This window comes from Eulemur rufifrons, chromosome 21 (genome assembly GCF_041146395.1).
Source record: "Eulemur rufifrons isolate Redbay chromosome 21, OSU_ERuf_1, whole genome shotgun sequence".
In the NCBI taxonomy this organism is placed as follows: Eukaryota; Metazoa; Chordata; class Mammalia; order Primates; family Lemuridae; genus Eulemur; species Eulemur rufifrons.
In genome coordinates this window covers 16,230,114-16,241,085 of record NC_091003.1, presented here as the reverse complement: position 1 = coordinate 16,241,085, position 10,972 = coordinate 16,230,114, and the positions used below count along the sequence as shown (strand labels likewise).

At 47.2% G+C, this 10,972-nt stretch overlaps 1 pseudogene; it reads right to left on the bottom strand.

The window, feature by feature from the left end:
• Window positions 1-1,307: 1,307 nt before the first annotated feature.
• On the bottom strand, window positions 1,308-3,363 carry LOC138401581 (putative L-type amino acid transporter 1-like protein MLAS; annotated as a pseudogene).
• Between the last annotated feature and the right edge of the window lie 7,609 nt (window positions 3,364-10,972).

Below are 10,972 nucleotides of genomic sequence, written 5' to 3'. Positions count from 1 at the left end.
ATGGTGAAAACTGGCCAAGTCGAATTCTCCTAATGACAAAACAGGCAAACAAAAGTAATCTCTCTCCCAGAGGGCTTTTCCTTTTGTGTCAGGGGCCTTGCACGTCACCCCCTGAAATCTGCATCTCCAATGCCCAGACAAGAGCCATGGGCTGTCCCGACTCCTGGCCTGACGCAGAGCAACTGCTGCTATGACTGTTCCAAGATTTGGACCAAAGTTTTTTTAAAGCTGAGACCCACATCATTGATACTTCCTAAAAGGGCAAATAATGTGCCCCTTCGTGGTGGTGTGGTTCAGAGCCTCAGGAAAGCTTCTGGTCTCAGGCAGCCAAACAGAACCCTGTTGAGTTTTGCTCTCAACATGCTCACATTTTTGGAGCACGCCTCAGAGTGGAGCACACTGAAATACTTTCCCCAGACAATGCACGGTGTGGCATAGACAGGAAACGGTCTGCAGGCTCCAAAATGCCAACAGCATCAACAGGCACTGCCATTCACAAGCCACTGCAAGTAATTACACAGTCCCCAGGATTTCAAGACTCATGACCCAAAATTACACATTTAGCCCTTCCGGCCCTGTATCTGTACGCACTATCAAGATCCAGGCTGATCGTTAAATCAGCTGGCAGCTCTTAATGCAAATAAAGAAATCTAAGTCTTGCATGGCCAGGGCTCCATCGTAAACTCTGAAAGTAGGACACTTCCAAGGCCAGAGAATAAGCTTGAAAATTGCCAAGTGCCAAAAAAAAAATAAATAAATAAATAAATAAAAATCACGTGGCATTTGGTACAAACTTTTTTTCCCCCTGAAATCACACTAGAAAACTGTTTTGCAAAGCAGCAGTTCTCTCTGGCCTGGTGAAGAACGTACTAGCACCATGCCCAGCAAATTAGGACTATGCCCAACGACTGTTTCTCAGCACAACTTGGGACCCCCAAGCCTAGGCACCCCCAACACACACACACATTTAATCAGTAGCCAAGCTCCCCTTTCTTAGCACTGGGCGACCTTTGGAGAATTCGACACAGCTGCTTAGCCTGGACAGGCAGCACCCACTACCCACATGCAATTTTATTACTACTGTTTTCCTGTGACCCAGCCTGTGTCACTGATTGCCGACAAGCTGGTTTGCAAAGCAGAAACCTCTCACTGAGGTACTCCCAGAGCTGCTGGGAGAAGTGTAAATGAATGAAATGCATGTGGGCTGGGGCCAGTGGCCTTAGCCTAGAACTGCGGGGGATGGTCCAAGGATTGGAATCTGGGGACCCAGGAACCACAACTCCCCGCCCCACGGCCGGGGCCGGTACTCACGTAGAGGCAGGCCACGAGCTAGGCGGCCTCTTAGGCACCGGGCAGGTGGGGAAGAGCGGCTTGAGCTGGTAGGTGGCGAAGACGAGCGACACGATTTACTGCTAGGAGAGCCGGATGCTGAGCAGCTCCATGCAGAGCTTGAGGAGCGCGGGCAGCGAGCCCGTAGACCTTGAGCATGTAGGCGTAGTCGCCGCCGATTTGGAGATGGTGGTGCCCAGCGCGGCGTAGCGGAGCGCGCCCATTATGGAGAAGCCGATGATGGTGCCCACGATGATCGCCACGCTGTTGAGCAGCGCGATGGTGCGCTGCAGGGTCACTTCGCCCGCACCGCGCCGCCAGCATCCTCTGCCCCGCCGGCCGCGCCGCCTCCTCGGCCGCGGGGCTGCGACACCGGGCGCGCGGGCCGAGCGACCGCCAGCGAGGACCAACCGCGCCGCCCGCCGATGCACACTATTCACTCTCTCCCACCACTGGATTACTTTGAAGCAAAATCAGTATATTGATCAATTTTTCAGTTTCCACTTGCTCTTGATGCTATTTTCCTTAAATACTGGGATATGTGCTCTCGTTTGGATTCCTTTTAGCAGTCTTACTGTGCTGAATATTCTTTCTCTGATGCTTTTCTTTATAATTGATAGAATCACGGTGTTTTCTGGCCTCAAACTCTATTCGTATGTGTCTTCTGCTCCAGAGTCCCATGAACCTCCCGCATATCTTCACTTTGACCCAAGTGCCTCGACTTCCACTCACCAGTTCTCCCAGCTCATCGCTGTAGTGTATGAAGTTAGGAACTTGAACAGTCTTCTTAGTTACTCTATATACAGTGTCTTGCCTGGTGCGGTAGGTGCTTAATAAACAGTTGATGAATAGATGAACTCCATTTGGCTTCCCACTCACCTGAACCTCACCATGAACCTCACCTGAACCTCAGCAATACACTGGGTTCTATATATCTTAGATGAGAAAATTCCCGGGGCTTCTTGAGAAATACCTTTTATCTTTGTCTCCTGAAAAATCTGAATTTTTGTGGCTCCCTCTGCTGGTTTCTCCTGGGCAGTTGCACCCAGGTGCCCCTGATGGCAGAGGACTGGCGCCAGAGCCAAGTTCTGGGAAGGTAAAGTAGGACATTGTTGTAGAGCGCCCTACCCAGTCCAGGCATGTCTGGGGAGGAAGGGAGCAGCTTGCTGAAAACAGTTGTGGGAAGTGCAGCTTTCTTTGTAGGGGTGGGGAAGGTGTCCCACAGTCAGCTAAAGTTAGGAGGGCTGGGATGGGGACTGCAGTCCCCTGGTCTGCAGCACTGTAAGACCATGAGAATCATGACCACATGAGCCCATAAGTGAGCTGGTCTTTGTGGGGATCAGATCTTACATTGAGAATGGAGATGGGCTCCTTTTTCCTTTAAGACAATGCAGCCTGGAGTCAGACACAGTCGCCATGCAGGCAGCATACCTACGGTGTTTTATCTGAGGACCCTGTGAAAATTGAGGTAGGAATGCTGGTGATGGCTGGGGCTCAGTGGCTCACACCTGTAATCCTAGCAATCTGGGAGGCGGAGGTGGGAGGATCGCTTGAGGCCAGGAGTTTGAGACCAGCCTGAGTAACATAGATCCTATCTCTACAAAAAATAGAAAAATTAGCCAGGCGTGGTGTTGCACACCTGTAGTCCCAGCTACTCAGGAGGCTGAGGCAGGAGGATCACTTGAGCCCAGGAGTTTGAGGTTGCAGTGAGCTATGATGACTGTACTCTATCTAGCCTGGGCAAAAAAGTAAGAGACCCTATCTCAAATAAATAAGTAAATAAATAGTGGAGATGAATGTGGATGGGAATGTCTCCAGAGTTCAGGTCCTGCATTGGATACATGACCTCATCCCTCAACTCTTAAGTCCATTAACAACTCTGTAGAGCTCTGGATGGAGCTTCTGCCAGGGCCTACTTCCTCCACCCTCTGTAAAAATAAATTCCCCATACTTACCTGCCCTCTAGATCACATTTCTCAGTTGTTTACACTTACTTGTCTTTTCCACAACATGGCTTCCCAGAAAGTGGGCCATGGCAGAATGAATCTCTCCAGACCCCAGCCAGGCCTAGGCATCAGGAAGAGAGTTTAAGCGGTCAGACATTACAGACAGATCCCCTCCTCTTCTCTCCAACCCCAAACCCCAAGTGCCAGAATAATTCCACTTAAATTTGAACATGGAAAATAGGCTTTCGTTTCCCTTCAAGACATAGCGATAAGGGAACTGAACCCTGAAGAACCCCAGGGCATAAATAATACCACTGGACTTGGGCTATGATCTACGAAATGGTCATTATAAAGAAATATTTGTCCAATGCCAACTCATGATAAAAACCCTCCATAAAGTAGGAACAGAGGGAAACTTCCTCAACTTGATAAAGAACAAAAACCTACAGTTAACATTATACTTAATGGTGAGGAACTAAAAGCTTTCTTGTTAGCGTTCCCCCAAATTTTGTGTAAACCTAACAAAATATGTACAAGATCTGTGTGAGGAAAACTACAAAACTCTGATGCATGCAATCATCATAGATAAATAAATGGAGATATATTCCATGTTCATGGATAGGAAAACTCATTATTATCAAGATGGCAGTTCTTGGCCGGGCGCGGTGGCTCACGCCTGTAATCCTAGCACTCTGGGAGGCCGAGGCGGGTGGATCGCTCAAGGTCAGGAGTTCGAGACCAGCCTGAGCAATGAGCGAGACCTCGTCTCTACTAAAAATAGAAAGAAATTATCTGGCCAACTAAAATATATATATAAAAAAAAAAAAAAATTAGCCGGGCATGGTGGCGCATGCCTGTAGTCCCAGCTACTCGGGAGGCTGAGGCAGTAGGATTGCTTAAGCCCAGGTGTTTGAGGTTGCTGTGAGCTAGGCTGACACCACGGCACTCACTCTAGCCTGGGCAACAAAGCGACACTCTGTCTCAAAAAAAAAAAAAAAAAAAAAAAAAAAAAAAAAGATGGCAGTTCTTCCCAACTTGATCTATAGATTGAAAGCGATCTCAATCAAAATCCAACTAAGTTATTTTGTGGATATCAACAAACTGATTCTAAAGAGGCAAAAAACCCAGAATAGCCAACACAATATTGAAGGAGAATGAATAATAAAGATCAGAGGTCGCCAGAGGTGGAGGGATGAATAGGTGGAACATGGAGAATTTTTAGGGCAGTGAAAATACTCTGTATGATACTATAATGATGGACACATATCATCATACATGTGTCCAAAGCCATGGAATGTACAACACCAAGACTGAACCTAATGTGAACTATGGATTTTAGATGATGTCAGTGTAGGTTCATCAATTATAACAAATGTATCAGGGAATGTTGATAATGGGAGAGGCTGGTATATGTGGAAGCAGGGGCTGCAAGGGAAATCTCTGCACCATCCTCTCAATTTTGCTATGAACCTAAAACTGCTCTAAAAAAAAAATAAAGACTTAAAAAAAGAAATGTTTGGAAGGAATTCATTTTTATGCTGGTTGCTGGGGATGCAGTAGTGGGCAAAGTCCTCCATGCACATGGGGGAAGGCAGACTGAAAACAAATGAATAGTATGCCAGGGGTACTAAGTGCTAAGAGGAACAGTAAACCAAGGAAAAAGGACAGGGCAAAAATATATTGTTTTAAATTTGGTGGTCAGGGGAACCTTCTCTCTTGAAGTGAAAGAATAAGCCATGTGACTATCTGGAGAAAGACTATTTCAGGCAGAGGGACTAGAGTGTGCAAAGGCCCTGGGGAAGGAGCATGCTTGGCTTGTGGGAGGGAAAGTGAGGAGACCAATGTGGCTGAAGCTGGTTCAGTGAAGAAGAGAGTAGTAGGAGCAAGGTCAGAGAGGGAGCAAAGGGCCAAATTGTATGGAGTTTTGTATACCTTGGCAAAGACTTTGGACATCACTTTGAGTGAAATGGAAAGCCATGGAGGATTTTGAGCCAAAATCGAGCCATTTATAGTTGAAAAGTTTCCCTCTGGTTGCCAGTGGAGACTGGTCACAAGAGGCCACAGGGAGAAGGGAGACCAGCCGGAGAGTGGCTGCAAGAGAGAGGGGAGGTGGGTTGGATGGGATGGTAGTGAAAGTAGGAAGATGTGGTTGACTTGCAGATATGATTTAAAGGTCCAGCCAACAGGGTCTGCTGATGAATTGGATGTTGAGTGTGAGAGGAAGAGGCCAAGGTTACCCCCAAAGCTTTTGGCTTACGTCACTGGAGGGATGGAGTTGCCCTTTGCTGAGGCAAGCAAGACTGGGCGAACAGCAGGTGTGACGGAAAAAATCACCAGTTCTGTTTTGGACCTAATTAGTGAAGAAATATCTATTTGATCTCTAAGTGGAGGTATCCACTTCAAATAATAGTAGGTATTTCAAATAATAATAATAGATATTATTATTCTCAAAGGAATAATAACAAACATTTGCATAGTGCTTTGCAGTTGATAATATTTCCACATGTTATCTTATTCTGTTTTCACCATCACCCACATAAAGTAGTTTGTATTCTTTCCATTACACAGATAAGGAAACTGAGATTCAGGAAGGTTCTGTGCAAGAGAACCAGTTTTTGGATGCCACTACACAGAGGAAGACAACAGTCAGTTAGTCTCGAAGAGCAGCCATCAACCAAGAGAGATGTCCCCAAGGCTGTCAGGTAGGAAGACCTCCGCTTGCCCATCCCTGTCCCTGCCAGCAGAGAGGAACAGGTGGGGAAGTGGTGCAGGACAGACCACCTTCCCTCACCCTCTATGCAAGCCACCAGGGCCATGGCCAGGTCTAGCTTCCCTGGGAGGGGCAGCTCAAGAGTGTTGAGGGGGAGCTTGAGATGAACATTTGTAAATGAATATTTTGAGTGTAAACATTGAAAATGAATCTTAAATACCAGATGGAGACTGTTCTAATTCTTGCAAGTAGCTGAGTCTATGGCACCCGTCATTAAGCTACCCAGTGGGAAACGGGTTTGGCATGGTGTCACTGAGGGTGGCTATTGAAAATGATAAAAATTGCTTCATGTTTACACAGGATGATATACCCCAAGAAACCAGTTGCAACTGCATTTTATTCTAGCCTTTTTTCATGCATCTTTTTAACATTGTTCAGATCTTACCACCAAGGCAATTTTGTTTTCTCACAACCTGCCATTTTCTCATAACCACTTTTTTTTTTTAGAAATGGGGTCTCACTATCTTGCCCAGGCTAGCCTCAAACTCCTGGGCTTATTCAATCTTCCCGCCTCAGCCTCTCAAGTAGCTGGGACCCTCAGACACCACTATGCCTGGCTCATAGTCATTTTTAATATAAGCATTCACTCCCCCCTCCACCCAAGGGCATTAAACATTTTCTGTAATCATCACTTTTAAATGACTGCATATTAGCCAGGCATTTAGGCTGCTTCCACAGCTTACATACATGTTTGTACATTAAGCTTTTTAGCATTACTTTGTGGAATGGCTCCCAACTTGTAGAGTTACTACTGGTTTAAAGGATATGAAGATTGTTAAGACTCTTGATAAATTCTAACAAATTATTTCCCAAACAGTTCTATTGTAAGTATATGACAGTAAGAGTGAGCCTTGGAACCAAGATCTTCTGACTCTAAATTTTAGGCTTTTTTGTTTTGTGCTAAATCTCCAAGCCTCAGTTTTCTTATCTGTGACGTGGAGGTGACTGCACCTGTCATGGTCTTGAGGCTCAGAACTGTCCTTTTTCTTACAATGAGAGAAGAGAAGGATGGTTATCTAAAAGGCTGGCTGCATAATTTCTCTTAAGACATTGTCTTTGTTCAGGAAATACCTTGATAATCCATTATGACATGAAAAGAAAGGTGAATTCCTGTTCCTCCTATCCCTGCTCTGGAAAGTTCAGAGTTAGAAAAAGAGAGAGCTACATACTCCGCCAAGTACAGAGAGGGGAGTTTTGAGTCTGAGTGGTGTCTGGGCTGATGCCAGTGGAGAGAAGGGACCGTCTTTAAGTGACACAGGAAATTCCACTAAGGTGAGAAATCAGAGAAAAGGAGCCCCACAGCCTCCTGGGAGATGCTGGAGGGGATGCCTCCCACTCTGCATGGCATGAGGCCAAAGCCATTCTGATTTCGGTATCCATGAGAAGGATGATCCCATAAAGCAGGAGGCCTGCAGGGCAGATGCTTAGGCTACTGGTGTTAAACAAGGGCTGGAGGAGACGTGAAAGCTGCCGGAACCTGGCTTCCGTGGGCAAGGCCCATTTGGAGTTCTCAGGTGCCTCTTGTTTATTTACACAGTTGAAAGCATTTAAAAATGTTCTCATAACGTGGGGTGGGGTGAGCCCTAGGAAGGGGCTCCAGGGAGTGGGGATGTCTACCCCTGCTGGGTTTCTGCCTTTACCCAGTGACCCAGCTTGGCCTTTCCTCCTGAGCCTGGCCCTGGTTTTGCAAGGGGATTCTGAGGTATGGGGTTGTGGTTTTGTGAAATGCGGCCTTGAATGTGGACAGGTAACATCATCGTAGCATCTGGCCTCAGTAGGCTCCCTCCACATTGGAGCACGGTCTGTCCTACCCAGCTCTTCTTCATCACAGCCTGATGGCTGGCCAGCTTTTTCCAGCAGCTTCTGCACAGTCTGAAATGGCTCTTTTCTCCCTTACTGACATGAAGGGATTCGTCACTTTGAACATTAGCTGGCATTTGGACTTTAAAGGCAAGTTTGCCCATGTCCTCCGTTGCCTGTGACCCTCCCTTCTGCTCCCCCCACCAAGCCCTACATGTCCAAGTCCTGAGCATGCTCCAGGGTCCTACTCTAATGCCACCCCCTTCTCAGACCCGGCTGGCATTTCATCTTTCTCCAAATCACTAGAGCACGTATTGTCCCTCCCCTCTCCTGTCACATTTTCTCTTGTATTATAGACATTTATGTATGTATGTGTCCCATGTCCTGTACTACTCTGTATGCTGAAGCTCTTTGAGAAAGGGAATTAAGTCTTTCTTAGCACACAGCAGCCACTCAGAAAGAGTATCTGTTGAATGAAACAGTGGCTGGGAGAAGTACAGAGCTAAATTATCTTTGCGTGAACCCCATTAGCAAAGAAACCTGGTCTGACGTGGGGAGATAGATCCATAAACAGATCATGCAAAAGCGGGAACATGTGCAGAGCAGGGAGGTGGCACAGAGGAAGACACAGTGGTGGAGTCCTGTGCTCCGGAGTCAGTTCAGAATTCAAGTCGTGGCTTTGCCACATCACAGCTGTGTGACACAGGCCGTTACTTCTATGGGTCTCAGTGAGAACAACATAGTACCAGGTCCGTAGGGTTGTGGATGTATATAAGGCCTGGCACAGTACCTGGCATGTAGTAGTGATATAGTGCGTGTAAGCTGCCTTGTGCAGGGGCCAGGGACAGCCTTGCACACCAGGGCAATCTGATCTGAGCTTCTGAATGACAGTTCCTCAGAGAGACAAGAGATAAGGACTTCAGAGGCAGAGGAAACTGCATAAATAAGCAAATAGTTTATCATCATCCAAAGAAAAGCTTTAAAAAATTACACACAGTCTCCGCCGCTCCAGGGATTTGTACTTATTAACATGGGTGCCAAGACACGCGGCAGGCTCAGGGCACAGATTTTGACTCGGAAGGGAAGAAAATCAGAAGAGAGTGCCCTGAAAGGAGGGAGGAAAACGTCAATAATTATTCAGTCCCCACTTCCTCATTGATGCAGGCTTTGACCTCTGCCTGGTATAGACTGGCCACGGGGTAGGGCACCAGATTTTAGAGGGCAGCAGATTCTTCCACGAAGGAAAACTAAGTTATTTTGCTGGTGTGCCCATTCGCAGCTATACAAAGAAGCTTTATTCGGGGGTTCCTACCTCCGCACTGCCTTGTCCTCAAAGGAAACTTGTTTTGTGAGGACGGATTAGTCTCTTAGATAAATATTTGGTATTTCCTTTCACAGCAGTTTAGCAAGAGACACAGATCCAGACATTAATCATTCTGCCCTCCCCCACCCCTTTCTCCAATGAAAACCATTTCATATCATCTCATCGTCACCCTCCATTCTTGAGCCATGGGAGAGACAGGGGAGAGGAGGGGTTTGTAAGGAATTCTGGTGACACTGCAGGCAGGTGCTCAGAGGCCAGGCACAAGATTATGTAAACTGGACGGAATCCTGCCAGCCTGCTTCCTCCTAGGGCTGGGAGGGATTTGTGAGACTCTGGCGGTAACTTTAGGGTGAGTTTTAGGTCCCTTTAGAGTGAGTGCTGGCCATTGTCACTCAAGGTAGGAGAGGGCATGGCTGTGGAATGTCCTCCTGCAAGGGGCACTCAAGAGAACTTTGAAATCCTGAATTTACTGCCCAAACTGGCAGCACCCACTTGTCTCTGGTGCCTCAGAGAACAAGCTTCTCAGGAAAGGAGAAAGCAGAGGCAGAGAGTAACAGGATCCAGTCAACGGCTTCCTTCACCACTTCCTCCAGCCCTTCCTTCTGCCCGCGCCCTTCCTCCCCTCTCGCTTCTGTCCTTCCTCCTCCTCTGCCCCTACCCCATAAAGGAGACAGGAATGAAAACAAAATGACCAGAAAACAGGGTTAGAGAGTGGATTGAGCAGGCAGCTCTTGTTCTGAGTAAATCGGACCCTTCTTTCTGTGGGTTTGGAGTTCCTTAGAATGACCTTGGCTGGGGGGTGTGGCCTTGCATTCTGCGTGGATCAATGGATTGATTGGTAGACTAAGAAATCACAAGCTCTGGGTGTCAGATCAATCTAACTCACACGAACCCATGAGCCTGCGGGAGGCTGGGACCTGAACCAGAGTGAAATCCAAGATCCCAAACCAGGGGAGGGCGTAGAGGAGCAGGGAGAGAAGCTGGTCTTGCGCAGTGGTTGGCAAACAACAGCCTGTGGGCTGAACCCAGCCCTCCTATGTTTGTACAGCCTGCAAGCTAAGAATGGTTTTATTTTTACATGGTTGAGAAAAATCAAAAGAAGAAGAAGATTTTGTAACACGTAAAAGTTGTACGGCCATCAATGGAATTTTATCAGAACACAGCCATGCCCACTTGTTTCTGTGTTATCTACGTCTGGCTGTTCTTGTGCTACAACTACAGAGTTGAGTAGCTGTGACGAAGACCAAAAATGTTTACGCTCTCGCCCTTTCCAGGAAGTTTGCTGAGGCCTGCTCTTGTTCATTCAGTCCTTATGAATGACGATGTAGTCCGGTCAGAGAGATAATGCAGGTTAACTTTAGGGAACTTCATGTGTGTTTCCTAATGTGCTTTAACAGGTATCAGCTTGTTTAATCCTCACAGCAGCCCTGAGAATAAGAATTGTTATCCTCATTTTCCACGTGAGGAAACAGACACACCTGCCAAAGGTCGCCCAGTTAGAAAGTGGTGGCACCAGGCTCAGCACCAGGCTGGCTGTCTCCAGAGACCACCAAGGCACACTGAAGGGGCAGATTCAGTGCTGTGGAAGGTCCGAGGACAGCAGTAGCATTAAGGACAGCTGTGAAAAGGGTGAGAATCAGACGTCAGAGCTGCACCGGAAGAGCCTTCCAGGGAGAAGGTGTTCTGTAAAACAGGCACTGGGAATAGGATGATATGTGTTAATAATGGGAATCTTGGTGGAGTCTCTGGGAAACGGTTAAAAATAAATGGGAGGATGTGAGTGTGGGAGCTCTGGTTGGACAG